Source organism: Hyperolius riggenbachi, chromosome 5, assembly GCF_040937935.1.
Source record: "Hyperolius riggenbachi isolate aHypRig1 chromosome 5, aHypRig1.pri, whole genome shotgun sequence".
In the NCBI taxonomy this organism is placed as follows: Eukaryota; Metazoa; Chordata; class Amphibia; order Anura; family Hyperoliidae; genus Hyperolius; species Hyperolius riggenbachi.
In genome coordinates, this window is record NC_090650.1 from 359,380,119 (window position 1) to 359,404,720 (window position 24,602).

The window sequence follows — 24,602 nt, forward strand, 5'->3', positions numbered from 1 at the left end:
CATCTTGAGAAACGTCAGTCTGTCCACAGACTTGTGAGACAGACGTGAGCGTTTCTCGGTGACCACGCCACCAGCTGCACTGAAGCAGCGCTCGGACAGCACGCTGGAAGGGGGGCAGGACAGCACTTCCAGGGCGTACTGCGCCAGCTCGCTCCAGATCTCCATGCGCTTGACCCAATACTCCATGGGATCAACAGGGGCATCGCTGTCAAGCCCGCTGTAGGACCCCATGTAGTCAGCCACCATGCGGGTCAGGCGCTGGCTGTGACCGGAGGAGGATGCTGCTGCATGCATCTCCTCTCTAGTCACTGCTGCCGGAGCCTCTACAGTCCTGTAGAGCTCGTGGCTGAGAGACAGCAGGTCTGTGGGGCGCTTGCTGCTGCTGGATGCAGGCACCTGCTGCTGCCTCTGTGCTGGCTGCTGGACAGTGGGGGTGGAAGGCTGGGGGAAGGCTTCCTCCAAGCGCTCAACAAGGGCCTGCTGCAAGCTCCTTATTTGTTGCGCTGGGTCTCCTCCTGCAGGCGGCAGGAACTGGCTCAACTTCCCCTTGAGGCGTGGGTCCAACATCATGCTGATCCAGATGTCCTCCCTCTGCTTCATCTGGATCACCCTGGGGTCCCTGCGCAGGCACGTCAGCATGTGCGCTGCCATTGGGAAGAGGCGGGCCACGTCTGCTGGCACATCGACGTCAGTGCTGTCCTCCTCATCCTCCTCCTCTGCTGCCTCATCCTCTCTCCACCCCCGCACCAACTCAGCTGCACTGCGCTGATCCCCCTCATCAGCAGCCAGGTCAGGGACCTCCACCAAGTCCTCCTCCTCCTCCCCCTCAGAGGTGGACTGTGCAGCTGCTTGCCGCTCCTGCTGGTCCAAGGCTGCCGCTCCCTGTGCCAGCAAAGCATCGAGTGCCCTGTTCAGCAGAGAAACCAGGGGCACCCACTCGCAGACCATAGCATGGTCCCTGCTCACCATGTTTGTGGCCTGCAGGAAGGGAGCCAGCACTAAGCACACCTGCTGCATGTGCCTCCAGTCATCATCGGGGACGATGGACGGGATGTTGCTGGTCTTGTCCCTTCTCTGAGCTGCGGAAACAGTGGCCAGGGCAAGGTAGTGGTTGACAGCGTGCTTCTGTTCAACCAGACGCTCCAACATCGCCAGGGTGGAGTTCCAGCGAGTCGGAACGTCAATGATCAGCCGATGGCGTGGCAGATCCAGCTCCTTTTGCACGTCTTCCAGGCTCGCACAGGCTGCAGCCGAGCGCCGGAAGTGACGCACAACGTTCCTTGCCGTTTCCAGCAGCTCGTCCATCCCCTGGTAGGTGCGCAGGAACTTCTGCACCACCAGGTTCAGCACGTGGGCAAGACAGGGGATGTGGGTCAGGTTTCCCCTGTCTATGGCAGCAACCAGATTGGCCCCATTGTCGGACACCACCTCTCCGACTCTGAGGCCTCTGGGGGTCAGCCAAATCCGCTCCTGCTCCTGGAGTTTGGCCAACACGTGGGCTGCCGTCAGCTTGGTCTTGCCAAGGCTGACCAAGTGCAGCAGCGCTTGGCAGTGGCGGGCCTTCACACTGCTGCTGAGGCGGGGGGTTTGGCCAGGTGTGGCGGAGGATGGCAGAGGATCGGAGGAACCCGCTGCAGTTCCCCTGACCCTGCGGGGTGGCACCACCCACTGTGTTGCTGCTGCTGCTGTGCCCGCTGCTGCTCTCCCATCCTCACCCCCTTCCACCAAGCTGACCCAGTGGACAGTGAAGGACAGGTAGCGGCCTGTCCCGAAGCGGCTGCTCCAGGAGTCCATGGTGACGTGGACCCTTTCACCAACCGCGTGCTCCAGCCCTCGCTCCACATTGGCCATCACAAAGCGGTGCAGTGCAGGAATGGCCTTGCGGGCGAAGAAGTGTCTGCTGGGGAGCTGCCAGTCTGGGGCTGCACAAGCAAGCAGCGCCCGCATGTCGCTCCCCTCCTGCACGAGCGTGTACGGCAGGAGTTGGGAGCACATGGCCCGTGCCAGCAAGCCGTTCAGCTGCCGCACGCGACGGCTGCTGGGAGGCAGAGCCCTAACCACCCCCTGGAAGGACTCGCTCAAAAGGCTCTGGCGTGCCTTTTTGCTGGCACGGGAATCAGCAGACGGAGCAGAGGAGGCCACTGAGGACTGGCTGCCAGAACAGGCCTCAGTGTCGGCGGCAGGAGTTGCAGAGGGGGGAGGAGCAGGGCGTTTCCGCACTCCTGCTGGTGCTGCTGGAGGAGCAGGAGGGCGGGTGGCTGCTGTTGCTGCTGCTGCTGCTGAAGGCTGTGCAGTGATGGGATTGGTGCCACTGCCAGCACCAGATGCCTTCAGCCTCTGGAACTCCTCATGCTGGTGGAAGTGTTTCGCAGAAAGGTGGTTGATCAGCGAGCTGGTGCTGAACTTCAAGGGGTCTGCACCTCTGCTCAACTTCCGCTGACAGTGGTTGCAAGTGGCGTACTTGCTGTACACTGTGGGCATGGTGAAAAACCGCCAGATTGGTGACAAAAACATCCCCCTACGGCATGGAAGCGCTGCTGCCTGTTTCCCTGTGGTGGTTGGGGGGGGGGGGGGGGTCTTGGGTGCGGCTGGTGGTGGTACTGGCTGATGCTGCTGCTGCTGCTGCTGAGCCTGAGACACCAGCAGGCTGTGGGACGCTGCCAATGCTTGCAATGATGCGCCTCCTTGCAAGGCCCACAACCGCATCCTCCTCCTCCTCCTCAGAGCTGCTGAGGACGACATCCTCTGGATGTGTTGGCACCCAGTCTCTGTCTGTCACCGGGTCATCATCATCATGCCCCTCCTGAAACATGTCCTGCTCTGATGATGACCCCCCAAACTCCTCTGCTGATGCATGGATGGGACGCTTGACTGTCGCCACAGTCTTGCTGTCCAATCCCTCCTCCCCCAAAGTGCCCATCAGCATCTCCTCCTCCAAATCGCCAACAACAGCATTCAATTGACTCATCATGCCTGGGGTCAAAAGAGTGCTGAGTGACAGGTCGGCGACTGACGGTGAACTGGCCTCCTCCCCAGGCCCTGCTGGGCGGCTGCTGCGAACAGGGGTGGTGGTGGTGAGGGTGGAGGCCTCGGATGCAGAGCTGATGGCGGGCTGCTCATCCTCCGTCATGAGTTGCACCACAGTGTCTGCATCCTTTTCCTCAATGGGACGTTTCCGACCCGGCTGGAGGAAAATGGGAGCAGGTGCTACACGCTGCTGCTGCTGTGTCTCTGCAGCGTGAGTTGCAGATGCTCCTCCTGGGCGGCGCCCAAGGCGTCCACGGCCAGTGGCTATGGGAGGAATGTTAGCCACTGACGCTGCTGCTGCTGCTGCGGAACTGTGCATGGTGGCGCGCCCGCGGCCGCGGCTTGCCACAATGCTGCTCCCTCTCTTCCTGATTCCCTTGCTGCCCTTCCCCTTGCCCAAACCGCGCTGGCTGCCACTTCCAGACATCTTCAATGTTTTGGGCGTATAGACAAAAGTTTTGTAAAAGGGCGGGTGAAAAGTGGGGTACTTTAATGGAGTGGGTTGGTTGGTGAGGTGACTGAGTGAGTGTCCCCTAGTACAGTAAGTAAGTATTAACAGTCAGGAAGTACAACTAGCAGTTACAATAATCAGTAGTAGTAATCACAAGTAAATTTAGTGTGTGTACACTCAGACAGTGAGTGCACGCACGCAGGAGCTAGTAGCCTATGGACACAGTGACTGAGTGTCCTAGACTCCTAGTACGGTAAGAGTAAGTAAGTAGTAACAGTAAGTAGAACTAACTAATAACAATAATCAATCAGCGATCAGAAGGAAATGGAGTGTGGGTGGTGTGTGTGTACACTCAGACAGTGAGTGCACGCACGCAGGAGCTAGTAGCCTATGGACACAGTGACTGAGTGTCCTAGACTCCTAGTACAGTAAGAGTAAGTAAGTAGTAACAGTAAGTAGAACTAACTAATAACAATAATCAATCAGCGATCAGAAGGAAATGGAGTGTGGGTGGTGTGTGTACACTCAGACAGTGAGTGCACGCACGCAGGAGCTAGTAGCCTATGGACACAGTGACTGGGTGTCCTAGACTCCTAGTACAGTAAGAGTAAGTAAGTAGTAACAGTAAGTAGTAGAACTAACTAATAACAATAATCAATCAGCGATCAGAAGGAAATGGAGTGTGGGTGGTGTGTGTACACTCAGACAGTGAGTGCACGCACGCAGGAGCTAGTAGCCTATGGACACAGTGACTGAGTGTCCTAGACTCCTAGTACAGTAAGTAGTAACAGTAAGTAGTAGAACTAACTAATAACAATAATCAATCAGCGATCAGAAGGAAATGGAGTGTGGGTGGTGTGTGTACACTCAGACAGTGAGTGCACGCACGCAGGAGCTAGTAGCCTATGGACACAGTGACTGAGTGTCCTAGACTCCTAGTACAGTAAGAGTAAGTAAGTAGTAACAGTAAGTAGAACTAACTAATAACAATAATCAATCAGCGATCAGAAGGAAATGGAGTGTGGGTGGTGTGTGTGTACACTCAGACAGTGAGTGCACGCACGCAGGAGCTAGTAGCCTATGGACACAGTGACTGAGTGTCCTAGACTCCTAGTACAGTAAGAGTAAGTAAGTAGTAACAGTAAGTAGAACTAACTAATAACAATAATCAATCAGCGATCAGAAGGAAATGGAGTGTGGGTGGTGTGTGTACACTCAGACAGTGAGTGCACGCACGCAGGAGCTAGTAGCCTATGGACACAGTGACTGGGTGTCCTAGACTCCTAGTACAGTAAGAGTAAGTAAGTAGTAACAGTAAGTAGTAGAACTAACTAATAACAATAATCAATCAGCGATCAGAAGGAAATGGAGTGTGGGTGGTGTGTGTACACTCAGACAGTGAGTGCACGCACGCAGGAGCTAGTAGCCTATGGACACAGTGACTGAGTGTCCTAGACTCCTAGTACAGTAAGTAGTAACAGTAAGTAGTAGAACTAACTAATAACAATAATCAATCAGCGATCAGAAGGAAATGGAGTGTGGGTGGTGTGTGTACACTCAGACAGTGAGTGCACGCACGCAGGAGCTAGTAGCCTATGGACACAGTGACTGAGTGTCCTAGACTCCTAGTACAGTAAGAGTAAGTAAGTAGTAACAGTAAGTAGAACTAACTAATAACAATAATCAATCAGCGATCAGAAGGAAATGGAGTGTGGGTGGTGTGTGTACACTCAGACAGTGAGTGCACGCACGCAGGAGCTAGTAGCCTATGGACACAGTGACTGGGTGTCCTAGACTCCTAGTACAGTAAGAGTAAGTAAGTAGTAACAGTAAGTAGTAGAACTAACTAATAACAATAATCAATCAGCGATCAGAAGGAAATGGAGTGTGGGTGGTGTGTGTACACTCAGACAGTGAGTGCACGCACGCAGGAGCTAGTAGCCTATGGACACAGTGACTGAGTGTCCTAGACTCCTAGTACAGTAAGTAGTAACAGTAAGTAGTAGAACTAACTAATAACAATAATCAATCAGCGATCAGAAGGAAATGGAGTGTGGGTGGTGTGTGTACACTCAGACAGTGAGTGCACGCACGCAGGAGCTAGTAGCCTATGGACACAGTGACTGAGTGTCCTAGACTCCTAGTACAGTAAGAGTAAGTAAGTAGTAACAGTAAGTAGAACTAACTAATAACAATAATCAATCAGCGATCAGAAGGAAATGGAGTGTGGGTGTGTGTACACTCAGACAGTGAGTGCACGCACGCAGGAGCTAGTAGCCTATGAACACAGTGACTGAGTGTCCTAGACTCCTAGTACAGTAAGAGTAAGTAGTAACAGTAAGTAGAACTAACTAATTACAATAATCAATCAGCGATCAGAAGGAAATAGAGTGTGTGTTGTGTGTGTACACTCAGACAGTGAGTGCGCACACGCAGGAGCTAGTAGCCTATATGAACAGTGACAGTGAGTGTCCCTACGGGTACAGTAAGAGTAAGTAGTAAGTAAGTACAACTAACAATAATCAATCAGTAATCAGAAGGAAATAGAGTGTGTGTACACACAGACAGTGAGTGAGTGCACACACGCAGGAGCTAGCTAGTAGCCTATAAACAGTGACAGTCAGTGAGTGTCCTACTCCTAGTACAGTATAACTACAATACTATTAGTAAAGGACAGCAGAAATACTGGTATAGATGATGAGAGAAATAAACAGAGGACAGCTGCCCACAGAGGCAAGGCCCCCCTGAGGCCTAAACCTGTAAGCTTGCAGCAGCTGCCTGTCTCTAATGTAACACACAAGCTACTAACTAAAATACAATGTCTATCTAAATAACAACAATACAGGTGTATATGGCAGGTGTAGGTGAGCAAAAACGCTAGGTAAATGAACACAATAGAGCACTTGCTAAGCCAAAGCACAAAGGAGCAGATCTCTCTCTGTACAAGTCTCAGGCAAGCATGGAAAACCCGAACATGGCGGCCGCTATTTATAGGGTAGGGGCTGGCCAGGGTCCCCCTCTGTGATTGGCTGCCGTCAGAGGGCCTGGGAGCCCTCTGATTGGCTCTAAGCACATCAATCTGGGCTATGACGCTATTCGAGCTCGGTACCGAGCTCGAATAGCGCCGGTTTGCTCGAATAGCTCGAATAGTGAATGGGCTATTCGAGTGTTCTCGAATAGCCCATTCGAATAGCTACAGCTATTCGGAGCTCGAATACCGAGCTCGAATAGCTGAAAAAGAGCTCGAATATTCGAGCTACTCGAATATTCGAGCTCTGCTGAGCACCACTAGGTGTGGCTGCTTCTGTGACATCATCACTCTATGCAAATCCTCAGGGCTCACTGCGCTCCGGCCGAGTGCCCGGTTTATGGCATTTTCTGGTGTTTGCGGCTAACTGTAGCTCTGGGCAAGTGCGGCGGAGCTTTCCCGTGGGCTGTGTTTCCCGCGTTCAGTGCCGATCAAGGGAGAGAGTGAGCGAGCGAGCGCTTCGCAAAGTCGCCCCCTGCTGGGCACGAGGGCTGCAACCGGCGGCCTGCCTGCGTGCAAGAGCAACTCATACTTACCTGGCAGGGGAGATACCATGATCACGAAGGTGGTTCTCCCAGGGTGAGGCCCGTCCATTGCACTCCGGGCAGGTTGACCCCTGCGATTTCCCCAAATGCGGGAAACTCGACTGCATAATTTGTGGTAGTGGGGGACTGCGTTCGCGCTTTCCCCTGATGAGCACCGGTTAACGACAGAGCAGGCGTGCCGCTGAGGATCCCTTGCTGGCTGGGGACAGTGGGGAGAGCATGCGGGACTCGGTCCTTTATCTGCACTGCGACAGAGAAGGCTTTTTTCATCCTTCACAGGGGCTGGGTGTGGCTGCTTCTGTGACATCATCACTCTATGCAAATCCTCAGGGCTCACTGCGCTCCGGCCGAGTGCCCGGTTTATGGCATTTTCTGGTGTTTGCGGCTAACTGTAGCTCTGGGCAAGTGCGGCGGAGCTTTCCCGTGGGCTGTGTTTCCCGCGTTCAGTGCCGATCAAGGGAGAGAGTGAGCGAGCGAGCGCTTCGCAAAGTCGCCCCCTGCTGGGCAGCGAGGGCTGCAACCGGCGGCCTGCCTGCGTGCAAGAGCAACTCATACTTACCTGGCAGGGGAGATACCATGATCACGAAGGTGGTTCTCCCAGGGTGAGGCCCGTCCATTGCACTCCGGGCAGGTTGACCCCTGCGATTTCCCCAAATGCGGGAAACTCGACTGCATAATTTGTGGTAGTGGGGGACTGCGTTCGCGCTTTCCCCTGATGAGCACCGGTTAACGACAGAGCAGGCGTGCCGCTGAGGATCCCTTGCTGGCTGGGGACAGTGGGGAGAGCATGCGGGACTCGGTCCTTTATCTGCACTGCGGCAGAGAAGGCTTTTTTCATCCTTCACAGGGGCTGGGTGTGGCTGCTTCTGTGACATCATCACTCTATGCAAATCCTCAGGGCTCACTGCGCTCCGGCCGAGTGCCCGGTTTATGGCATTTTCTGGTGTTTGCGGCTAACTGTAGCTCTGGGCAAGTGCGGCGGAGCTTTCCCGTGGGCTGTGTTTCCCGCGTTCAGTGCCGATCAAGGGAGAGAGTGAGCGAGCGAGCGCTTCGCAAAGTCGCCCCCTGCTGGGCAGCGAGGGCTGCAACCGGCGGCCTGCCTGCGTGCAAGAGCAACTCATACTTACCTGGCAGGGGAGATACCATGATCACGAAGGTGGTTCTCCCAGGGTGAGGCCGTCCATTGCACTCCGGGCAGGTTGACCCCTGCGATTTCCCCAAATGCGGGAAACTCGACTGCATAATTTGTGGTAGTGGGGGACTGCGTTCGCGCTTTCCCCTGATGAGCACCGGTTAACGACAGAGCAGGCGTGCCGCTGAGAATCCCTTGCTGGCTGGGGACAGTGGGGAGAGCATGCGGGACTCGGTCCTTTATCTGCACTGCGGCAGAGAAGGCTTTTTTCATCCTTCACAGGGGCTGGGTGTGGCTGCTTCTGTGACATCATCACTCTATGCAAATCCTCAGGGCTCACTGCGCTCCGGCCGAGTGCCCGGTTTATGGCATTTTCTGGTGTTTGCGGCTAACTGTAGCTCTGGGCAAGTGCGGCGGAGCTTTCCCGTGGGCTGTGTTTCCCGCGTTCAGTGCCGATCAAGGGAGAGAGTGAGCGAGCGAGCGCTTCGCAAAGTCGCCCCCTGCTGGGCAGCGAGGGCTGCAACCGGCGGCCTGCCTGCGTGCAAGAGCAACTCATACTTACCTGGCAGGGGAGATACCATGATCACGAAGGTGGTTCTCCCAGGGTGAGGCCCGTCCATTGCACTCCGGGCAGGTTGACCCCTGCGATTTCCCCAAATGCGGGAAACTCGACTGCATAATTTGTGGTAGTGGGGGACTGCGTTCGCGCTTTCTCCTGATGAGCACCGGTTAACGACAGAGCAGGCGTGCCGCTGAGGATCCCTTGCTGGCTGGGGACAGTGGGGAGAGCATGCGGGACTCGGTCCTTTATCTGCACTGCGGCAGAGAAGGCTTTTTTCATCCTTCACAGGGGCTGGGTGTGGCTGCTTCTGTGACATCATCACTCTATGCAAATCCTCAGGGCTCACTGCGCTCCGGCCGAGTGCCCGGTTTATGGCATTTTCTGGTGTTTGCGGCTAACTGTAGCTCTGGGCAAGTGCGGCAGAGCTTTCCCGTGGGCTGTGTTTCCCGCGTTCAGTGCCGATCAAGGGAGAGAGTGAGCGAGCGAGCGCTTCGCAAAGTCGCCCCCTGCTGGGCAGCGAGGGCTGCAACCGGCGGCCTGCCTGCGTGCAAGAGCAACTCATACTTACCTGGCAGGGGAGATACCATGATCACGAAGGTGGTTCTCCCAGGGTGAGGCCCGTCCATTGCACTCCGGGCAGGTTGACCCCTGCGATTTCCCCAAATGCGGGAAACTCGACTGCATAATTTGTGGTAGTGGGGGACTGCGTTCGCGCTTTCCCCTGATGAGCACCGGTTAACGACAGAGCAGGCGTGCCGCTGAGGATCCCTTGCTGGCTGGGGACAGTGGGGAGAGCATGCGGGACTCGGTCCTTTATCTGCACTGCGACAGAGAAGGCTTTTTTCATCCTTCACAGGGGCTGGGTGTGGCTGCTTCTGTGACATCATCACTCTATGCAAATCCTCAGGGCTCACTGCGCTCCGGCCGAGTGCCCGGTTTATGGCATTTTCTGGTGTTTGCGGCTAACTGTAGCTCTGGGCAAGTGCGGCGGAGCTTTCCCGTGGGCTGTGTTTCCCGCGTTCAGTGCCGATCAAGGGAGAGAGTGAGCGAGCGAGCGCTTCGCAAAGTCGCCCCCTGCTGGGCAGCGAGGGCTGCAACCGGCGGCCTGCCTGCGTGCAAGAGCAACTCATACTTACCTGGCAGGGGAGATACCATGATCACGAAGGTGGTTCTCCCAGGGTGAGGCCCGTCCATTGCACTCCGGGCAGGTTGACCCCTGCGATTTCCCCAAATGCGGGAAACTCGACTGCATAATTTGTGGTAGTGGGGGACTGCGTTCGCGCTTTCCCCTGATGAGCACCGGTTAACGACAGAGCAGGCGTGCCGCTGAGGATCCCTTGCTGGCTGGGGACAGTGGGGAGAGCATGCGGGACTCGGTCCTTTATCTGCACTGCGACAGAGAAGGCTTTTTTCATCCTTCACAGGGGCTGGGTGTGGCTGCTTCTGTGACATCATCACTCTATGCAAATCCTCAGGGCTCACTGCGCTCCGGCCGAGTGCCCGGTTTATGGCATTTTCTGGTGTTTGCGGCTAACTGTAGCTCTGGGCAAGTGCGGCGGAGCTTTCCCGTGGGCTGTGTTTCCCGCGTTCAGTGCCGATCAAGGGAGAGAGTGAGCGAGCGAGAGCTTCGCAAAGTCGCCCCCTGCTGGGCAGCGAGGGCTGCAACCGGCGGCCTGCCTGCGTGCAAGAGCAACTCATACTTACCTGGCAGGGGAGATACCATGATCACGAAGGTGGTTCTCCCAGGGTGAGGCCCGTCCATTGCACTCCGGGCAGGTTGACCCCTGCGATTTCCCCAAATGCGGGAAACTCGACTGCATAATTTGTGGTAGTGGGGGACTGCGTTCGCGCTTTCCCCTGATGAGCACCGGTTAATGACAGAGCAGGCGTGCCGCTGAGGATCCCTTGCTGGCTGGGGACAGTGGGGAGAGTATGCGGGACTCGGTCCTTTATCTGCACTGCGACAGAGAAGGCTTTTTTCATCCTTCACAGGGGCTGGGTGTGGCTGCTTCTGTGACATCATCACTCTATGCAAATCCTCAGGGCTCACTGCGCTCCGGCCGAGTGCCCGGTTTATGGCATTTTCTGGTGTTTGCGGCTAACTGTAGCTCTGGGCAAGTGCGGCGGAGCTTTCCCGTGGGCTGTGTTTCCCGCGTTCAGTGCCGATCAAGGGAGAGAGTGAGCGAGCGAGCGCTTCGCAAAGTCGCCCCCTGCTGGGCAGCGAGGGCTGCAACTGGCGGCCTGCCTGCGTGCAAGAGCAACTCATACTTACCTGGCAGGGGAGATACCATGATCACGAAGGTGGTTCTCCCAGGGTGAGGCCCGTCCATTGCACTCCGGGCAGGTTGACCCCTGCGATTTCCCCAAATGCGGGAAACTCGACTGCATAATTTGTGGTAGTGGGGGACTGCGTTCGCGCTTTCCCCTGATGAGCACCGGTTAACGACAGAGCAGGCGTGCCGCTGAGGATCCCTTGCTGGCTGGGGACAGTGGGGAGAGCATGCGGGACTCGGTCCTTTATCTGCACTGCGACAGAGAAGGCTTTTTTCATCCTTCACAGGGGCTGGGTGTGGCTGCTTCTGTGACATCATCACTCTATGCAAATCCTCAGGGCTCACTGCGCTCCGGCCGAGTGCCCGATTTATGGCATTTTCTGGTGTTTGCGGCTAACTGTAGCTCTGGGCAAGTGCGGCGGAGCTTTCCCGTGGGCTGTGTTTCCCGCGTTCAGTGCCGATCAAGGGAGAGAGTGAGCGAGCGAGCGCTTCGCAAAGTCGCCCCCTGCTGGGCAGCGAGGGCTGCAACCGGCGGCCTGCCTGCGTGCAAGAGCAACTCATACTTACCTGGCAGGGGAGATACCATGATCACGAAGGTGGTTCTCCCAGGGTGAGGCCCGTCCATTGCACTCCGGGCAGGTTGACCCCTGCGATTTCCCCAAATGCGGGAAACTCGACTGCATAATTTGTGGTAGTGGGGGACTGCGTTCGCGCTTTCCCCTGATGAGCACCGGTTAACGACAGAGCAGGTGTGCCGCTGAGGATCCCTTGCTGGCTGGGGACAGTGGGGAGAGCATGCGGGACTCGGTCCTTTATCTGCACTGCGACAGAGAAGGCTTTTTTCATCCTTCACAGGGGCTGGGTGTGGCTGCTTCTGTGACATCATCACTCTATGCAAATCCTCAGGGCTCACTGCGCTCCGGCCGAGTGCCCGGTTTATGGCATTTTCTGGTGTTTGCGGCTAACTGTAGCTCTGGGCAAGTGCGGCGGAGCTTTCCCGTGGGCTGTGTTTCCCGCGTTCAGTGCCGATCAAGGGAGAGAGTGAGCGAGCGAGCGCTTCGCAAAGTCGCCCCCTGCTGGGCAGCGAGGGCTGCAACCGGCGGCCTGCCTGCGTGCAAGAGCAACTCATACTTACCTGGCAGGGGAGATACCATGATCACGAAGGTGGTTCTCCCAGGGTGAGGCCCGTCCATTGCACTCCGGGCAGGTTGACCCCTGCGATTTCCCCAAATGCGGGAAACTCGACTGCATAATTTGTGGTAGTGGGGGACTGCGTTCGCGCTTTCCCCTGATGAGCACCGGTTAACGACAGAGCAGGCGTGCCGCTGAGGATCCCTTGCTGGCTGGGGACAGTGGGGAGAGCATGCGGGACTCGGTCCTTTATCTGCACTGCGACAGAGAAGGCTTTTTTCATCCTTCACAGGGGCTGGGTGTGGCTGCTTCTGTGACATCATCACTCTATGCAAATCCTCAGGGCTCACTGCGCTCCGGCCGAGTGCCCGGTTTATGGCATTTTCTGGTGTTTGCGGCTAACTGTAGCTCTGGGCAAGTGCGGCGGAGCTTTCCCGTGGGCTGTGTTTCCCGCGTTCAGTGCCGATCAAGGGAGAGAGTGAGCGAGCGAGCGCTTCGCAAAGTCGCCCCCTGCTGGGCAGCGAGGGCTGCAACCGGCGGCCTGCCTGCGTGCAAGAGCAACTCATACTTACCTGGCAGGGGAGATACCATGATCACGAAGGTGGTTCTCCCAGGGTGAGGCCCGTCCATTGCACTCCGGGCAGGTTGACCCCTGCGATTTCCCCAAATGCGGGAAACTCGACTGCATAATTTGTGGTAGTGGGGTACTGCGTTCGCGCTTTCCCCTGATGAGCACCGGTTAACGACAGAGCAGGCGTGCCGCTGAGGATCCCTTGCTGGCTGGGGACAGTGGGGAGAGCATGCGGGACTCGGTCCTTTATCTGCACTGCGACAGAGAAGGCTTTTTTCATCCTTCACAGGGGCTGGGTGTGGCTGCTTCTGTGACATCATCACTCTATGCAAATCCTCAGGGCTCACTGCGCTCCGGCCGAGTGCCCGGTTTATGGCATTTTCTGGTGTTTGCGGCTAACTGTAGCTCTGGGCAAGTGCGGCGGAGCTTTCCCGTGGGCTGTGTTTCCCGCGTTCAGTGCCGATCAAGGGAGAGAGTGAGCGAGCGAGCGCTTCGCAAAGTCGCCCCCTGCTGGGCAGCGAGGGCTGCAACCGGCGGCCTGCCTGCGTGCAAGAGCAACTCATACTTACCTGGCAGGGGAGATACCATGATCACGAAGGTGGTTCTCCCAGGGTGAGGCCCGTCCATTGCACTCCGGGCAGGTTGACCCCTGCGATTTCCCCAAATGCGGGAAACTCGACTGCATAATTTGTGGTAGTGGGGGACTGCGTTCGCGCTTTCCCCTGATGAGCACCGGTTAACGACAGAGCAGGCGTGCCGCTGAGGATCCCTTGCTGGCTGGGGACAGTGGGGAGAGCATGCGGGACTCGGTCCTTTATCTGCACTGCGACAGAGAAGGCTTTTTTCATCCTTCACAGGGGCTGGGTGTGGCTGCTTCTGTGACATCATCACTCTATGCAAATCCTCAGGGCTCACTGCGCTCCGGCCGAGTGCCCGGTTTATGGCATTTTCTGGTGTTTGCGGCTAACTGTAGCTCTGGGCAAGTGCGGCGGAGCTTTCCCGTGGGCTGTGTTTCCCGCGTTCAGTGCCGATCAAGGGAGAGAGTGAGCGAGCGAGCGCTTCGCAAAGTCGCCCCCTGCTGGGCAGCGAGGGCTGCAACCGGCGGCCTGCCTGCGTGCAAGAGCAACTCATACTTACCTGGCAGGGGAGATACCATGATCACGAAGGTGGTTCTCCCAGGGTGAGGCCCGTCCATTGCACTCCGGGCAGGTTGACCCCTGCGATTTCCCCAAATGCGGGAAACTCGACTGCATAATTTGTGGTAGTGGGGTACTGCGTTCGCGCTTTCCCCTGATGAGCACCGGTTAACGACAGAGCAGGCGTGCCGCTGAGGATCCCTTGCTGGCTGGGGACAGTGGGGAGAGCATGCGGGACTCGGTCCTTTATCTGCACTGCGACAGAGAAGGCTTTTTTCATCCTTCACAGGGGCTGGGTGTGGCTGCTTCTGTGACATCATCACTCTATGCAAATCCTCAGGGCTCACTGCGCTCCGGCCGAGTGCCCGGTTTATGGCATTTTCTGGTGTTTGCGGCTAACTGTAGCTCTGGGCAAGTGCGGCGGAGCTTTCCCGTGGGCTGTGTTTCCCGCGTTCAGTGCCGATCAAGGGAGAGAGTGAGCGAGCGAGCGCTTCGCAAAGTCGCCCCCTGCTGGGCAGCGAGGGCTGCAACCGGCGGCCTGCCTGCGTGCAAGAGCAACTCATACTTACCTGGCAGGGGAGATACCATGATCACGAAGGTGGTTCTCCCAGGGTGAGGCCCGTCCATTGCACTCCGGGCAGGTTGACCCCTGCGATTTCCCCAAATGCGGGAAACTCGACTGCATAATTTGTGGTAGTGGGGGACTGCGTTCGCGCTTTCCCCTGATGAGCACCGGTTAACGACAGAGCAGGCGTGCCGCTGAGGATCCCTTGCTGGCTGGGGACAGTGGGGAGAGCATGCGGGACTCGGTCCTTTATCTGCACTGCGACAGAGAAGGCTTTTTTCATCCTTCACAGGGGCTGGGTGTGGCTGCTTCTGTGACATCATCACTCTATGCAAATCCTCAGGGCTCACTGCGCTCCGGCCGAGTGCCCGGTTTATGGCATTTTCTGGTGTTTGCGGCTAACTGTAGCTCTGGGCAAGTGCGGCGGAGCTTTCCCGTGGGCTGTGTTTCCCGCGTTCAGTGCCGATCAAGGGAGAGAGTGAGCGAGCGAGCGCTTCGCAAAGTCGCCCCCTGCTGGGCAGCGAGGGCTGCAACCGGCGGCCTGCCTGCGTGCAAGAGCAACTCATACTTACCTGGCAGGGGAGATACCATGATCACGAAGGTGGTTCTCCCAGGGTGAGGCCCGTCCATTGCACTCCGGGCAGGTTGACCCCTGCGATTTCCCCAAATGCGGGAAACTCGACTGCATAATTTGTGGTAGTGGGGGACTGCGTTCGCGCTTTCCCCTGATGAGCACCGGTTAACGACAGAGCAGGCGTGCCGCTGAGGATCCCTTGCTGGCTGGGGACAGTGGGGAGAGCATGCGGGACTCGGTCCTTTATCTGCACTGCGACAGAGAAGGCTTTTTTCATCCTTCACAGGGGCTGGGTGTGGCTGCTTCTGTGACATCATCACTCTATGCAAATCCTCAGGGCTCACTGCGCTCCGGCCGAGTGCCCGGTTTATGGCATTTTCTGGTGTTTGCGGCTAACTGTAGCTCTGGGCAAGTGCGGCGGAGCTTTCCCGTGGGCTGTGTTTCCCGCGTTCAGTGCCGATCAAGGGAGAGAGTGAGCGAGCGAGCGCTTCGCAAAGTCGCCCCCTGCTGGGCAGCGAGGGCTGCAACCGGCGGCCTGCCTGCGTGCAAGAGCAACTCATACTTACCTGGCAGGGGAGATACCATGATCACGAAGGTGGTTCTCCCAGGGTGAGGCCCGTCCATTGCACTCCGGGCAGGTTGACCCCTGCGATTTCCCCAAATGCGGGAAACTCGACTGCATAATTTGTGGTAGTGGGGGACTGCGTTCGCGCTTTCCCCTGATGAGCACCGGTTAACGACAGAGCAGGCGTGCCGCTGAGGATCCCTTGCTGGCTGGGGACAGTGGGGAGAGCATGCGGGACTCGGTCCTTTATCTGCACTGCGACAGAGAAGGCTTTTTTCATCCTTCACAGGGGCTGGGTGTGGCTGCTTCTGTGACATCATCACTCTATGCAAATCCTCAGGGCTCACTGCGCTCCGGCCGAGTGCCCGGTTTATGGCATTTTCTGGTGTTTGCGGCTAACTGTAGCTCTGGGCAAGTGCGGCGGAGCTTTCCCGTGGGCTGTGTTTCCCGCGTTCAGTGCCGATCAAGGGAGAGAGTGAGCGAGCGAGAGCTTCGCAAAGTCGCCCCCTGCTGGGCAGCGAGGGCTGCAACCGGCGGCCTGCCTGCGTGCAAGAGCAACTCATACTTACCTGGCAGGGGAGATACCATGATCACGAAGGTGGTTCTCCCAGGGTGAGGCCCGTCCATTGCACTCCGGGCAGGTTGACCCCTGCGATTTCCCCAAATGCGGGAAACTCGACTGCATAATTTGTGGTAGTGGGGGACTGCGTTCGCGCTTTCCCCTGATGAGCACCGGTTAATGACAGAGCAGGCGTGCCGCTGAGGATCCCTTGCTGGCTGGGGACAGTGGGGAGAGCATGCGGGACTCGGTCCTTTATCTGCACTGCGACAGAGAAGGCTTTTTTCATCCTTCACAGGGGCTGGGTGTGGCTGCTTCTGTGACATCATCACTCTATGCAAATCCTCAGGGCTCACTGCGCTCCGGCCGAGTGCCCGGTTTATGGCATTTTCTGGTGTTTGCGGCTAACTGTAGCTCTGGGCAAGTGCGGCGGAGCTTTCCCGTGGGCTGTGTTTCCCGCGTTCAGTGCCGATCAAGGGAGAGAGTGAGCGAGCGAGCGCTTCGCAAAGTCGCCCCCTGCTGGGCAGCGAGGGCTGCAACTGGCGGCCTGCCTGCGTGCAAGAGCAACTCATACTTACCTGGCAGGGGAGATACCATGATCACGAAGGTGGTTCTCCCAGGGTGAGGCCCGTCCATTGCACTCCGGGCAGGTTGACCCCTGCGATTTCCCCAAATGCGGGAAACTCGACTGCATAATTTGTGGTAGTGGGGGACTGCGTTCGCGCTTTCCCCTGATGAGCACCGGTTAACGACAGAGCAGGCGTGCCGCTGAGGATCCCTTGCTGGCTGGGGACAGTGGGGAGAGCATGCGGGACTCGGTCCTTTATCTGCACTGCGACAGAGAAGGCTTTTTTCATCCTTCACAGGGGCTGGGTGTGGCTGCTTCTGTGACATCATCACTCTATGCAAATCCTCAGGGCTCACTGCGCTCCGGCCGAGTGCCCGGTTTATGGCATTTTCTGGTGTTTGCGGCTAACTGTAGCTCTGGGCAAGTGCGGCGGAGCTTTCCCGTGGGCTGTGTTTCCCGCGTTCAGTGCCGATCAAGGGAGAGAGTGAGCGAGCGAGCGCTTCGCAAAGTCGCCCCCTGCTGGGCAGCGAGGGCTGCAACCGGCGGCCTGCCTGCGTGCAAGAGCAACTCATACTTACCTGGCAGGGGAGATACCATGATCACGAAGGTGGTTCTCCCAGGGTGAGGCCCGTCCATTGCACTCCGGGCAGGTTGACCCCTGCGATTTCCCCAAATGCGGGAAACTCGACTGCATAATTTGTGGTAGTGGGGGACTGCGTTCGCGCTTTCCCCTGATGAGCACCGGTTAACGACAGAGCAGGCGTGCCGCTGAGGATCCCTTGCTGGCTGGGGACAGTGGGGAGAGCATGCGGGACTCGGTCCTTTATCTGCACTGCGACAGAGAAGGCTTTTTTCATCCTTCACAGGGGCTGGGTGTGGCTGCTTCTGTGACATCATCACTCTATGCAAATCCTCAGGGCTCACTGCGCTCCGGCCGAGTGCCCGGTTTATGGCATTTTCTGGTGTTTGCGGCTAACTGTAGCTCTGGGCAAGTGCGGCGGAGCTTTCCCGTGGGCTGTGTTTCCCGCGTTCAGTGCCGATCAAGGGAGAGAGTGAGCGAGCGAGCGCTTCGCAAAGTCGCCCCCTGCTGGGCAGCGAGGGCTGCAACCGGCGGCCTGCCTGCGTGCAAGAGCAACTCATACTTACCTGGCAGGGGAGATACCATGATCACGAAGGTGGTTCTCCCAGGGTGAGGCCCGTCCATTGCACTCCGGGCAGGTTGACCCCTGCGATTTCCCCAAATGCGGGAAACTCGACTGCATAATTTGTGGTAGTGGGGGACTGCGTTCGCGCTTTCCCCTGATGAGCACCGGTTAACGACAGAGCAGGCGTGCCGCTGAGGATCCCTTGCTGGCTGGGGACAGTGGGGAGAGCATGCGGGACTCGGTCCTTTATCTGCACTGCGACAGAGAAGGCTTTTTTCATCCTTCACAGGGGCTGGGTGTGGCTGCTTCTGTGACATCATCACTCTATGCAAATCCTCAGGGCTCACTGCGCTCCGGCCGAGTGCCCGGTTTATGGCATTTTCTGGTGTTTGCGGCTAACTGTAGCTCTGGGCAAGTGCGGCGGAGCTTTCCCGTGGGCTGTGTTTCCCGCGTTCAGTGCCGATCAAGGGAGAGAGTGAGCGAGCGAGCGCTTCGCAAAGTCGCCCCCTGCTGGGCAGCGAGGGCTGCAACCGGCGGCCTGCCTGCGTGCAAGAGCAACTCATACTTACCTGGCAGGGGAGATACCATGATCACGAAGGTGGTTCTCCCAGGGTGAGGCCCGTCCATTGCACTCCGGGCAGGTTGACCCCTGCGATTTCCCCAAATGCGGGAAACTCGACTGCATAATTTGTGGTAGTGGGGGACTGCGTTCGCGCTTTCCCCTGATGAGCACCGGTTAACGACAGAGCAGGCGTGCCGCTGAGGATCCCTTGCTGGCTGGGGACAGTGGGGAGAGCATGCGGGACTCGGTCCTTTATCTGCACTGCGACAGAGAAGGCTTTTTTCATCCTTCACAGGGGCTGGGTGTGGCTGCTTCTGTGACATCATCACTCTATGCAAATCCTCAGGGCTCACTGCGCTCCGGCCGAGTGCCCGGTTTATGGCATTTTCTGGTGTTTGCGGCTAACTGTAGCTCTGGGCAAGTGCGGCGGAGCTTTCCCGTGGGCTGTGTTTCCCGCGTTCAGTGCCGATCAAGGGAGAGAGTGAGCGAGCGAGCGCTTCGCAAAGTCGCCCCCTGCTGGGCAGCGAGGGCTGCAACCGGCGGCCTGCCTGCGTGCAAGAGCAAATCATACTTACCTGGCAGGGGAGATACCATGATCACGAAGGTGGTTCTCCCAGGGTGAGGCCCGTCCATTGCACTCCGGGCAGGTTGACCCCTGCGATTTCCCCAAATGCGGGAAACTCGACTGCATAATTTGTGGTAGTGGGGGACTGCGTTCGCGCTTTCCCCTGATGAGCACCGGTTAACGACAGAGCAGGCGTGCCGCTGAGGATCCCTTGCTGGCTGGGGACAGTGGGGAGAGCATGCGGGACTCGGTCCTTTATCTGCACTGCGACAGAGAAGGCTTTTTTCATCCTTCACAGGGGCTGGGTGTGGCTGCTTCTGTGACATCATCACTCTATGCAAATCCTCAGGGCTCACTGCGCTCCGGCCGAGTGCCCGGTTTATGGCATTTCCTGGTGTTTGCGGCTAACTGTAGCTCTGGGCAAGTGCGGCGGAGCTTTCCCGTGGGCTGTGTTTCCCGCGTTCAGTGCCGATCAAGGGAGAGAGTGAGCGAGCGAGCGCTTCGCAAAGTCGCCCCCTGCTGGGCAGCGAGGGCTGCAACCGGCGGCCTGCCTGCGTGCAAGAGCAACTCATACTTACCTGGCAGGGGAGATACCATGATCACGAAGGTGGTTCTCCCAGGGTGAGGCCCGTCCATTGCACTCCGGGCAGGTTGACCCCTGCGATTTCCCCAAATGCGGGAAACTCGACTGCATAATTTGTGGTAGTGGGGGACTGCGTTCGCGCTTTCCCCTGATGAGCACCGGTTAACGACAGAGCAGGCGTGCCGCTGAGGATCCCTTGCTGGCTGGGGACAGTGGGGAGAGCATGCGGGACTCGGTCCTTTATCTGCACTGCGACAGAGAAGGCTTTTTTCATCCTTCACAGGGGCTGGGTGTGGCTGCTTCTGTGACATCATCACTCTATGCAAATCCTCAGGGCTCACTGCGCTCCGGCCGAGTGCCCGGTTTATGGCATTTTCTGGTGTTTGCGGCTAACTGTAGCTCTGGGCAAGTGCGGCGGAGCTTTCCCGTGGGCTGTGTTTCCCGCGTTCAGTGCCGATCAAGGGAGAGAGTGAGCGAGCGAGCGCTTCGCAAAGTCGCCCCCTGCTGGGCAGCGAGGGCTGCAACCGGCGGCCTGCCTGCGTGCAAGAGCAACTCATACTTACCTGGCAGGGGAGATACCATGATCACGAAGGTGGTTCTCCCAGGGTGAGGCCCGTCCATTGCACTCCGGGCAGGTTGACCCCTGCGATTTCCCCAAATGCGGGAAACTCGACTGCATAATTTGTGGTAGTGGGGAACTGCGTTCGCGCTTTCCCCTGATGAGCACCGGTTAACGACAGAGCAGGCGTGCCGCTGAGGATCCCTTGCTGGCTGGGGACAGTGGGGAGAGCATGCGGGACTCGGTCCTTTATCTGCACTGCGACAGAGAAGGCTTTTTTCATCCTTCACAGGGGCTGGGTGTGGCTGCTTCTGTGACATCATCACTCTATGCAAATCCTCAGGGCTCACTGCGCTCCGGCCGAGTGCCCGGTTTATGGCATTTTCTGGTGTTTGCGGCTAACTGTAGCTCTGGGCAAGTGCGGCGGAGCTTTCCCGTGGGCTGTGTTTCCCGCGTTCAGTGCCGATCAAGGGAGAGAGTGAGCGAGCGAGCGCTTCGCAAAGTCGCCCCCTGCTGGGCAGCGAGGGCTGCAACCGGCGGCCTGCCTGCGTGCAAGAGCAACTCATACTTACCTGGCAGGGGAGATACCATGATCACGAAGGTGGTTCTCCCAGGGTGAGGCCCGTCCATTGCACTCCGGGCAGGTTGACCCCTGCGATTTCCCCAAATGCGGGAAACTCGACTGCATAATTTGTGGTAGTGGGGGACTGCGTTCGCGCTTTCCCCTGATGAGCACCGGTTAACGACAGAGCAGGCGTGCCGCTGAGGATCCCTTGCTGGCTGGGGACAGTGGGGAGAGCATGCGGGACTCGGTCCTTTATCTGCACTGCGACAGAGAAGGCTTTTTTCATCCTTCACAGGGGCTGGGTGTGGCTGCTTCTGTGACATCATCACTCTATGCAAATCCTCAGGGCTCACTGCGCTCCGGCCGAGTGCCCGGTTTATGGCATTTTCTGGTGTTTGCGGCTAACTGTAGCTCTGGGCAAGTGCGGCGGAGCTTTCCCGTGGGCTGTGTTTCCCGCGTTCAGTGCCGATCAAGGGAGAGAGTGAGCGAGCGAGCGCTTCGCAAAGTCGCCCCCTGCTGGGCAGCGAGGGCTGCAACCGGCGGCCTGCCTGCGTGCAAGAGCAACTCATACTTACCTGGCAGGGGAGATACCATGATCACGAAGGTGGTTCTCCCAGGGTGAGGCCCGTCCATTGCACTCCGGGCAGGTTGACCCCTGTGATTTCCCCAAATGCGGGAAACTCGACTGCATAATTTGTGGTAGTGGGGGACTGCGTTCGCGCTTTCCCCTGATGAGCACCGGTTAACGACAGAGCAGGCGTGCCGCTGAGGATCCCTTGCTGGCTGGGGACAGTGGGGAGAGCATGCGGGACTCGGTCCTTTATCTGCACTGCGACAGAGAAGGCTTTTTTCATCCTTCACAGGGGCTGGGTGTGGCTGCTTCTGTGACATCATCACTCTATGCAAATCCTCAGGGCTCACTGCGCTCCGGCCGAGTGCCCGGTTTATGGCATTTTCTGGTGTTTGCGGCTAACTGTAGCTCTGGGCAAGTGCGGCGGAGCTTTCCCGTGGGCTGTGTTTCCCGCGTTCAGTGCCGATCAAGGGAGAGAGTGAGCGAGCGAGCGCTTCGCAAAGTCGCCCCCTGCTGGGCAGCGAGGGCTGCAACCGGCGGCCTGCCTGCGTGCAAGAGCAACTCATACTTACCTGGCAGGGAAGATACCATGATCACGAAGGTGGTTCTCCCAGGGTGAGGCCCGTCCATTGCACTCCGGGCAGGTTGACCCCTGCGATTTCCCCAAATGCGGGAAACTCGACTGCATAATTTGTGGTAGTGGGGGACTGCGTTCGCGCTTTCCCCTGATGAGCACCGGTTAACGACAGAGCAGGCGTGCCGCTGAGGATCCCTTGCTTGCTGGGGACAGTGGGGAGAGCATGCGGGACTCGGTCCTTTATCTGCACTGCGACAGAGAAGGCTTTTTTCATCCTTCACAGGGGCTGGGTGTGGCTGCTTCTGTGACATCATCACTCTATGCAAATCCTCAGGGCTCACTGCGCTCCGGCCGAGTGCCCGGTTTATGGCATTTTCTGGTGTTTGCGGCTAACTGTAGCTCTGGGCAAGTGCGGCGGAGCTTTCCCGTGGGCTGTGTTTCCCGCGTTCAGTGCCGATCAAGGGAGAGAGTGAGCGAGCGAGCGCTTCGCAAAGTCGCCCCCTGCTGGGCAGCGAGGGCTGCAACCGGCGGCCTGCCTGCGTGCAAGAGCAACTCATACTTACCTGGCAGGGGAGATACCATGATCACGAAGGTGGTTCTCCCAGGGTGAGGCCCGTCCATTGCACTCCGGGCAGGTTGACCCCTGCGATTTCCCCAAATGCGGGAAACTCGACTGCATAATTTGTGGTAGTGGGGGACTGCGTTCGCGCTTTCCCCTGATGAGCACCGGTTAACGACAGAGCAGGCGTGCCGCTGAGGATCCCTTGCTGGCTGGGGACAGTGGGGAGAGCATGCGGGACTCGGTCCTTTATCTGCACTGCGACAGAGAAGGCTTTTTTCATCCTTCACAGGGGCTGGGTGTGGCTGCTTCTGTGACATCATCACTCTATGCAAATCCTCAGGGCTCACTGCGCTCCGGCCGAGTGCCCGGTTTATGGCATTTTCTGGTGTTTGCGGCTAACTGTAGCTCTGGGCAAGTGCGGCGGAGCTTTCCCGTGGGCTGTGTTTCCCGCGTTCAGTGCCGATCAAGGGAGAGAGTGAGCGAGCGAGCGCTTCGCAAAGTCGCCCCCTGCTGGGCAGCGAGGGCTGCAACCGGCGGCCTGCCTGCGTGCAAGAGCAACTCATACTTACCTGGCAGGGGAGATACCATGATCACGAAGGTGGTTCTCCCAGGGTGAGGCCCGTCCATTGCACTCCGGGCAGGTTGACCCCTGCGATTTCCCCAAATGCGGGAAACTCGACTGCATAATTTGTGGTAGTGGGGGACTGCGTTCGCGCTTTCCCCTGATGAGCACCGGTTAACAACAGAGCAGGCGTGCCGCTGAGGATCCCTTGCTGGCTGGGGACAGTGGGGAGAGCATGCGGGACTCGGTCCTTTATCTGCACTGCGACAGAGAAGGCTTTTTTCATCCTTCACAGGGGCTGGGTGTGGCTGCTTCTGTGACATCATCACTCTATGCAAATCCTCAGGGCTCACTGCGCTCCGGCCGAGTGCCCGGTTTATGGCATTTTCTGGTGTTTGCGGCTAACTGTAGCTCTGGGCAAGTGCGGCGGAGCTTTCCCGTGGGCTGTGTTTCCCGCGTTCAGTGCCGATCAAGGGAGAGAGTGAGCGAGCGAGCGCTTCGCAAAGTCGCCCCCTGCTGGGCAGCGAGGGCTGCAACCGGCGGCCTGCCTGCGTGCAAGAGCAACTCATATTTACCTGGCAGGGGAGATACCATGATCACGAAGGTGGTTCTCCCAGGGTGAGGCCCGTCCATTGCACTCCGGGCAGGTTGACCCCTGCGATTTCCCCAAATGCGGGAAACTCGACTGCATAATTTGTGGTAGTGGGGGACTGCGTTCGCGCTTTCCCCTGATGAGCACCGGTTAACGACAGAGCAGGCGTGCCGCTGAGGATCCCTTGCTGGCTGGGGACAGTGGGGAGAGCATGCGGGACTCGGTCCTTTATCTGCACTGCGACAGAGAAGGCTTTTTTCATCCTTCACAGGGGCTGGGTGTGGCTGCTTCTGTGACATCATCACTCTATGCAAATCCTCAGGGCTCACTGCGCTCCGGCCGAGTGCCCGGTTTATGGCATTTTCTGGTGTTTGCGGCTAACTGTAGCTCTGGGCAAGTGCGGCGGAGCTTTCCCGTGGGCTGTGTTTCCCGCGTTCAGTGCCGATCAAGGGAGAGAGTGAGCGAGCGAGCGCTTCGCAAAGTCGCCCCCTGCTGGGCAGCGAGGGCTGCAACCGGCGGCCTGCCTGCGTGCAAAAGCAACTCATACTTACCTGGCAGGGGAGATACCATGATCACGAAGGTGGTTCTCCCAGGGTGAGGCCCGTCCATTGCACTCCGGGCAGGTTGACCCCTGCGATTTCCCCAAATGCGGGAAACTCGACTGCATAATTTGTGGTAGTGGGGGACTGCGTTCGCGCTTTCCCCTGATGAGCACCGGTTAACGACAGAGCAGGCGTGCCGCTGAGGATCCCTTGCTGGCTGGGGACAGTGGGGAGAGCATGCGGGACTCGGTCCTTTATCTGCACTGCGACAGAGAAGGCTTTTTTCATCCTTCACAGGGGCTGGGTGTGGCTGCTTCTGTGACATCATCACTCTATGCAAATCCTCAGGGCTCACTGCGCTCCGGCCGAGTGCCCGGTTTATGGCATTTTCTGGTGTTTGCGGCTAACTGTAGCTCTGGGCAAGTGCGGCGGAGCTTTCCCGTGGGCTGTGTTTCCCGCGTTCAGTGCCGATCAAGGGAGAGAGTGAGCGAGCGAGCGCTTCGCAAAGTCGCCCCCTGCTGGGCAGCGAG

At 57.8% G+C, this 24,602-nt stretch overlaps 31 non-coding genes across 31 annotated transcripts; all 31 read left to right on the forward strand.

The window, feature by feature from the left end:
• The first annotated feature begins 7,034 nt into the window (after positions 1-7,034).
• On the forward strand, positions 7,035-7,198 carry LOC137520361 (U1 spliceosomal RNA). The gene has a single exon (XR_011021690.1). It is a non-coding gene; the product is annotated as a U1 spliceosomal RNA (small nuclear RNA).
• A 404-nt stretch (positions 7,199-7,602) lies between these two features.
• Positions 7,603-7,766, forward strand: LOC137520362 (U1 spliceosomal RNA). Its single transcript, XR_011021691.1, has one exon. It is a non-coding gene; the product is annotated as a U1 spliceosomal RNA (small nuclear RNA).
• Positions 7,767-8,170: 404 nt separating this feature from the next.
• Positions 8,171-8,333, forward strand: LOC137519986 (U1 spliceosomal RNA). Its single transcript, XR_011021353.1, has one exon. It is a non-coding gene; the product is annotated as a U1 spliceosomal RNA (small nuclear RNA).
• Positions 8,334-8,737: 404 nt separating this feature from the next.
• Positions 8,738-8,901, forward strand: LOC137519962 (U1 spliceosomal RNA). The gene has a single exon (XR_011021328.1). It is a non-coding gene; the product is annotated as a U1 spliceosomal RNA (small nuclear RNA).
• A 404-nt stretch (positions 8,902-9,305) lies between these two features.
• Positions 9,306-9,469, forward strand: LOC137520363 (U1 spliceosomal RNA). The gene has a single exon (XR_011021692.1). It is a non-coding gene; the product is annotated as a U1 spliceosomal RNA (small nuclear RNA).
• Positions 9,470-9,873: 404 nt separating this feature from the next.
• On the forward strand, positions 9,874-10,037 carry LOC137520364 (U1 spliceosomal RNA). The gene has a single exon (XR_011021694.1). It is a non-coding gene; the product is annotated as a U1 spliceosomal RNA (small nuclear RNA).
• Positions 10,038-10,441: 404 nt separating this feature from the next.
• LOC137520366 (U1 spliceosomal RNA) lies at positions 10,442-10,605 on the forward strand. The gene has a single exon (XR_011021696.1). It is a non-coding gene; the product is annotated as a U1 spliceosomal RNA (small nuclear RNA).
• Positions 10,606-11,009: 404 nt separating this feature from the next.
• Positions 11,010-11,173, forward strand: LOC137520367 (U1 spliceosomal RNA). Its single transcript, XR_011021697.1, has one exon. It is a non-coding gene; the product is annotated as a U1 spliceosomal RNA (small nuclear RNA).
• A 404-nt stretch (positions 11,174-11,577) lies between these two features.
• LOC137520368 (U1 spliceosomal RNA) lies at positions 11,578-11,741 on the forward strand. The gene has a single exon (XR_011021698.1). It is a non-coding gene; the product is annotated as a U1 spliceosomal RNA (small nuclear RNA).
• Positions 11,742-12,145: 404 nt separating this feature from the next.
• Positions 12,146-12,309, forward strand: LOC137520370 (U1 spliceosomal RNA). Its single transcript, XR_011021699.1, has one exon. It is a non-coding gene; the product is annotated as a U1 spliceosomal RNA (small nuclear RNA).
• A 404-nt stretch (positions 12,310-12,713) lies between these two features.
• Positions 12,714-12,877, forward strand: LOC137519969 (U1 spliceosomal RNA). The gene has a single exon (XR_011021335.1). It is a non-coding gene; the product is annotated as a U1 spliceosomal RNA (small nuclear RNA).
• A 404-nt stretch (positions 12,878-13,281) lies between these two features.
• On the forward strand, positions 13,282-13,445 carry LOC137520371 (U1 spliceosomal RNA). The gene has a single exon (XR_011021700.1). It is a non-coding gene; the product is annotated as a U1 spliceosomal RNA (small nuclear RNA).
• A 404-nt stretch (positions 13,446-13,849) lies between these two features.
• Positions 13,850-14,013, forward strand: LOC137519971 (U1 spliceosomal RNA). The gene has a single exon (XR_011021337.1). It is a non-coding gene; the product is annotated as a U1 spliceosomal RNA (small nuclear RNA).
• A 404-nt stretch (positions 14,014-14,417) lies between these two features.
• LOC137520372 (U1 spliceosomal RNA) lies at positions 14,418-14,581 on the forward strand. The gene has a single exon (XR_011021701.1). It is a non-coding gene; the product is annotated as a U1 spliceosomal RNA (small nuclear RNA).
• Positions 14,582-14,985: 404 nt separating this feature from the next.
• On the forward strand, positions 14,986-15,149 carry LOC137520373 (U1 spliceosomal RNA). Its single transcript, XR_011021702.1, has one exon. It is a non-coding gene; the product is annotated as a U1 spliceosomal RNA (small nuclear RNA).
• Positions 15,150-15,553: 404 nt separating this feature from the next.
• Positions 15,554-15,717, forward strand: LOC137520374 (U1 spliceosomal RNA). The gene has a single exon (XR_011021703.1). It is a non-coding gene; the product is annotated as a U1 spliceosomal RNA (small nuclear RNA).
• A 404-nt stretch (positions 15,718-16,121) lies between these two features.
• LOC137520375 (U1 spliceosomal RNA) lies at positions 16,122-16,285 on the forward strand. The gene has a single exon (XR_011021704.1). It is a non-coding gene; the product is annotated as a U1 spliceosomal RNA (small nuclear RNA).
• Positions 16,286-16,689: 404 nt separating this feature from the next.
• On the forward strand, positions 16,690-16,853 carry LOC137520376 (U1 spliceosomal RNA). The gene has a single exon (XR_011021705.1). It is a non-coding gene; the product is annotated as a U1 spliceosomal RNA (small nuclear RNA).
• Positions 16,854-17,257: 404 nt separating this feature from the next.
• LOC137520378 (U1 spliceosomal RNA) lies at positions 17,258-17,421 on the forward strand. Its single transcript, XR_011021707.1, has one exon. It is a non-coding gene; the product is annotated as a U1 spliceosomal RNA (small nuclear RNA).
• Positions 17,422-17,825: 404 nt separating this feature from the next.
• Positions 17,826-17,989, forward strand: LOC137520379 (U1 spliceosomal RNA). The gene has a single exon (XR_011021708.1). It is a non-coding gene; the product is annotated as a U1 spliceosomal RNA (small nuclear RNA).
• Positions 17,990-18,393: 404 nt separating this feature from the next.
• On the forward strand, positions 18,394-18,557 carry LOC137520380 (U1 spliceosomal RNA). Its single transcript, XR_011021709.1, has one exon. It is a non-coding gene; the product is annotated as a U1 spliceosomal RNA (small nuclear RNA).
• Positions 18,558-18,961: 404 nt separating this feature from the next.
• Positions 18,962-19,125, forward strand: LOC137520381 (U1 spliceosomal RNA). Its single transcript, XR_011021710.1, has one exon. It is a non-coding gene; the product is annotated as a U1 spliceosomal RNA (small nuclear RNA).
• Positions 19,126-19,529: 404 nt separating this feature from the next.
• Positions 19,530-19,693, forward strand: LOC137520382 (U1 spliceosomal RNA). The gene has a single exon (XR_011021711.1). It is a non-coding gene; the product is annotated as a U1 spliceosomal RNA (small nuclear RNA).
• A 404-nt stretch (positions 19,694-20,097) lies between these two features.
• Positions 20,098-20,261, forward strand: LOC137519952 (U1 spliceosomal RNA). The gene has a single exon (XR_011021318.1). It is a non-coding gene; the product is annotated as a U1 spliceosomal RNA (small nuclear RNA).
• Positions 20,262-20,665: 404 nt separating this feature from the next.
• Positions 20,666-20,829, forward strand: LOC137520383 (U1 spliceosomal RNA). Its single transcript, XR_011021712.1, has one exon. It is a non-coding gene; the product is annotated as a U1 spliceosomal RNA (small nuclear RNA).
• Positions 20,830-21,233: 404 nt separating this feature from the next.
• On the forward strand, positions 21,234-21,397 carry LOC137519942 (U1 spliceosomal RNA). Its single transcript, XR_011021309.1, has one exon. It is a non-coding gene; the product is annotated as a U1 spliceosomal RNA (small nuclear RNA).
• A 404-nt stretch (positions 21,398-21,801) lies between these two features.
• On the forward strand, positions 21,802-21,965 carry LOC137519990 (U1 spliceosomal RNA). The gene has a single exon (XR_011021357.1). It is a non-coding gene; the product is annotated as a U1 spliceosomal RNA (small nuclear RNA).
• Positions 21,966-22,369: 404 nt separating this feature from the next.
• On the forward strand, positions 22,370-22,533 carry LOC137520384 (U1 spliceosomal RNA). Its single transcript, XR_011021713.1, has one exon. It is a non-coding gene; the product is annotated as a U1 spliceosomal RNA (small nuclear RNA).
• Positions 22,534-22,937: 404 nt separating this feature from the next.
• Positions 22,938-23,101, forward strand: LOC137520385 (U1 spliceosomal RNA). Its single transcript, XR_011021714.1, has one exon. It is a non-coding gene; the product is annotated as a U1 spliceosomal RNA (small nuclear RNA).
• A 404-nt stretch (positions 23,102-23,505) lies between these two features.
• Positions 23,506-23,669, forward strand: LOC137519944 (U1 spliceosomal RNA). The gene has a single exon (XR_011021311.1). It is a non-coding gene; the product is annotated as a U1 spliceosomal RNA (small nuclear RNA).
• A 404-nt stretch (positions 23,670-24,073) lies between these two features.
• On the forward strand, positions 24,074-24,237 carry LOC137520386 (U1 spliceosomal RNA). Its single transcript, XR_011021715.1, has one exon. It is a non-coding gene; the product is annotated as a U1 spliceosomal RNA (small nuclear RNA).
• Positions 24,238-24,602: the final 365 nt, after the last annotated feature.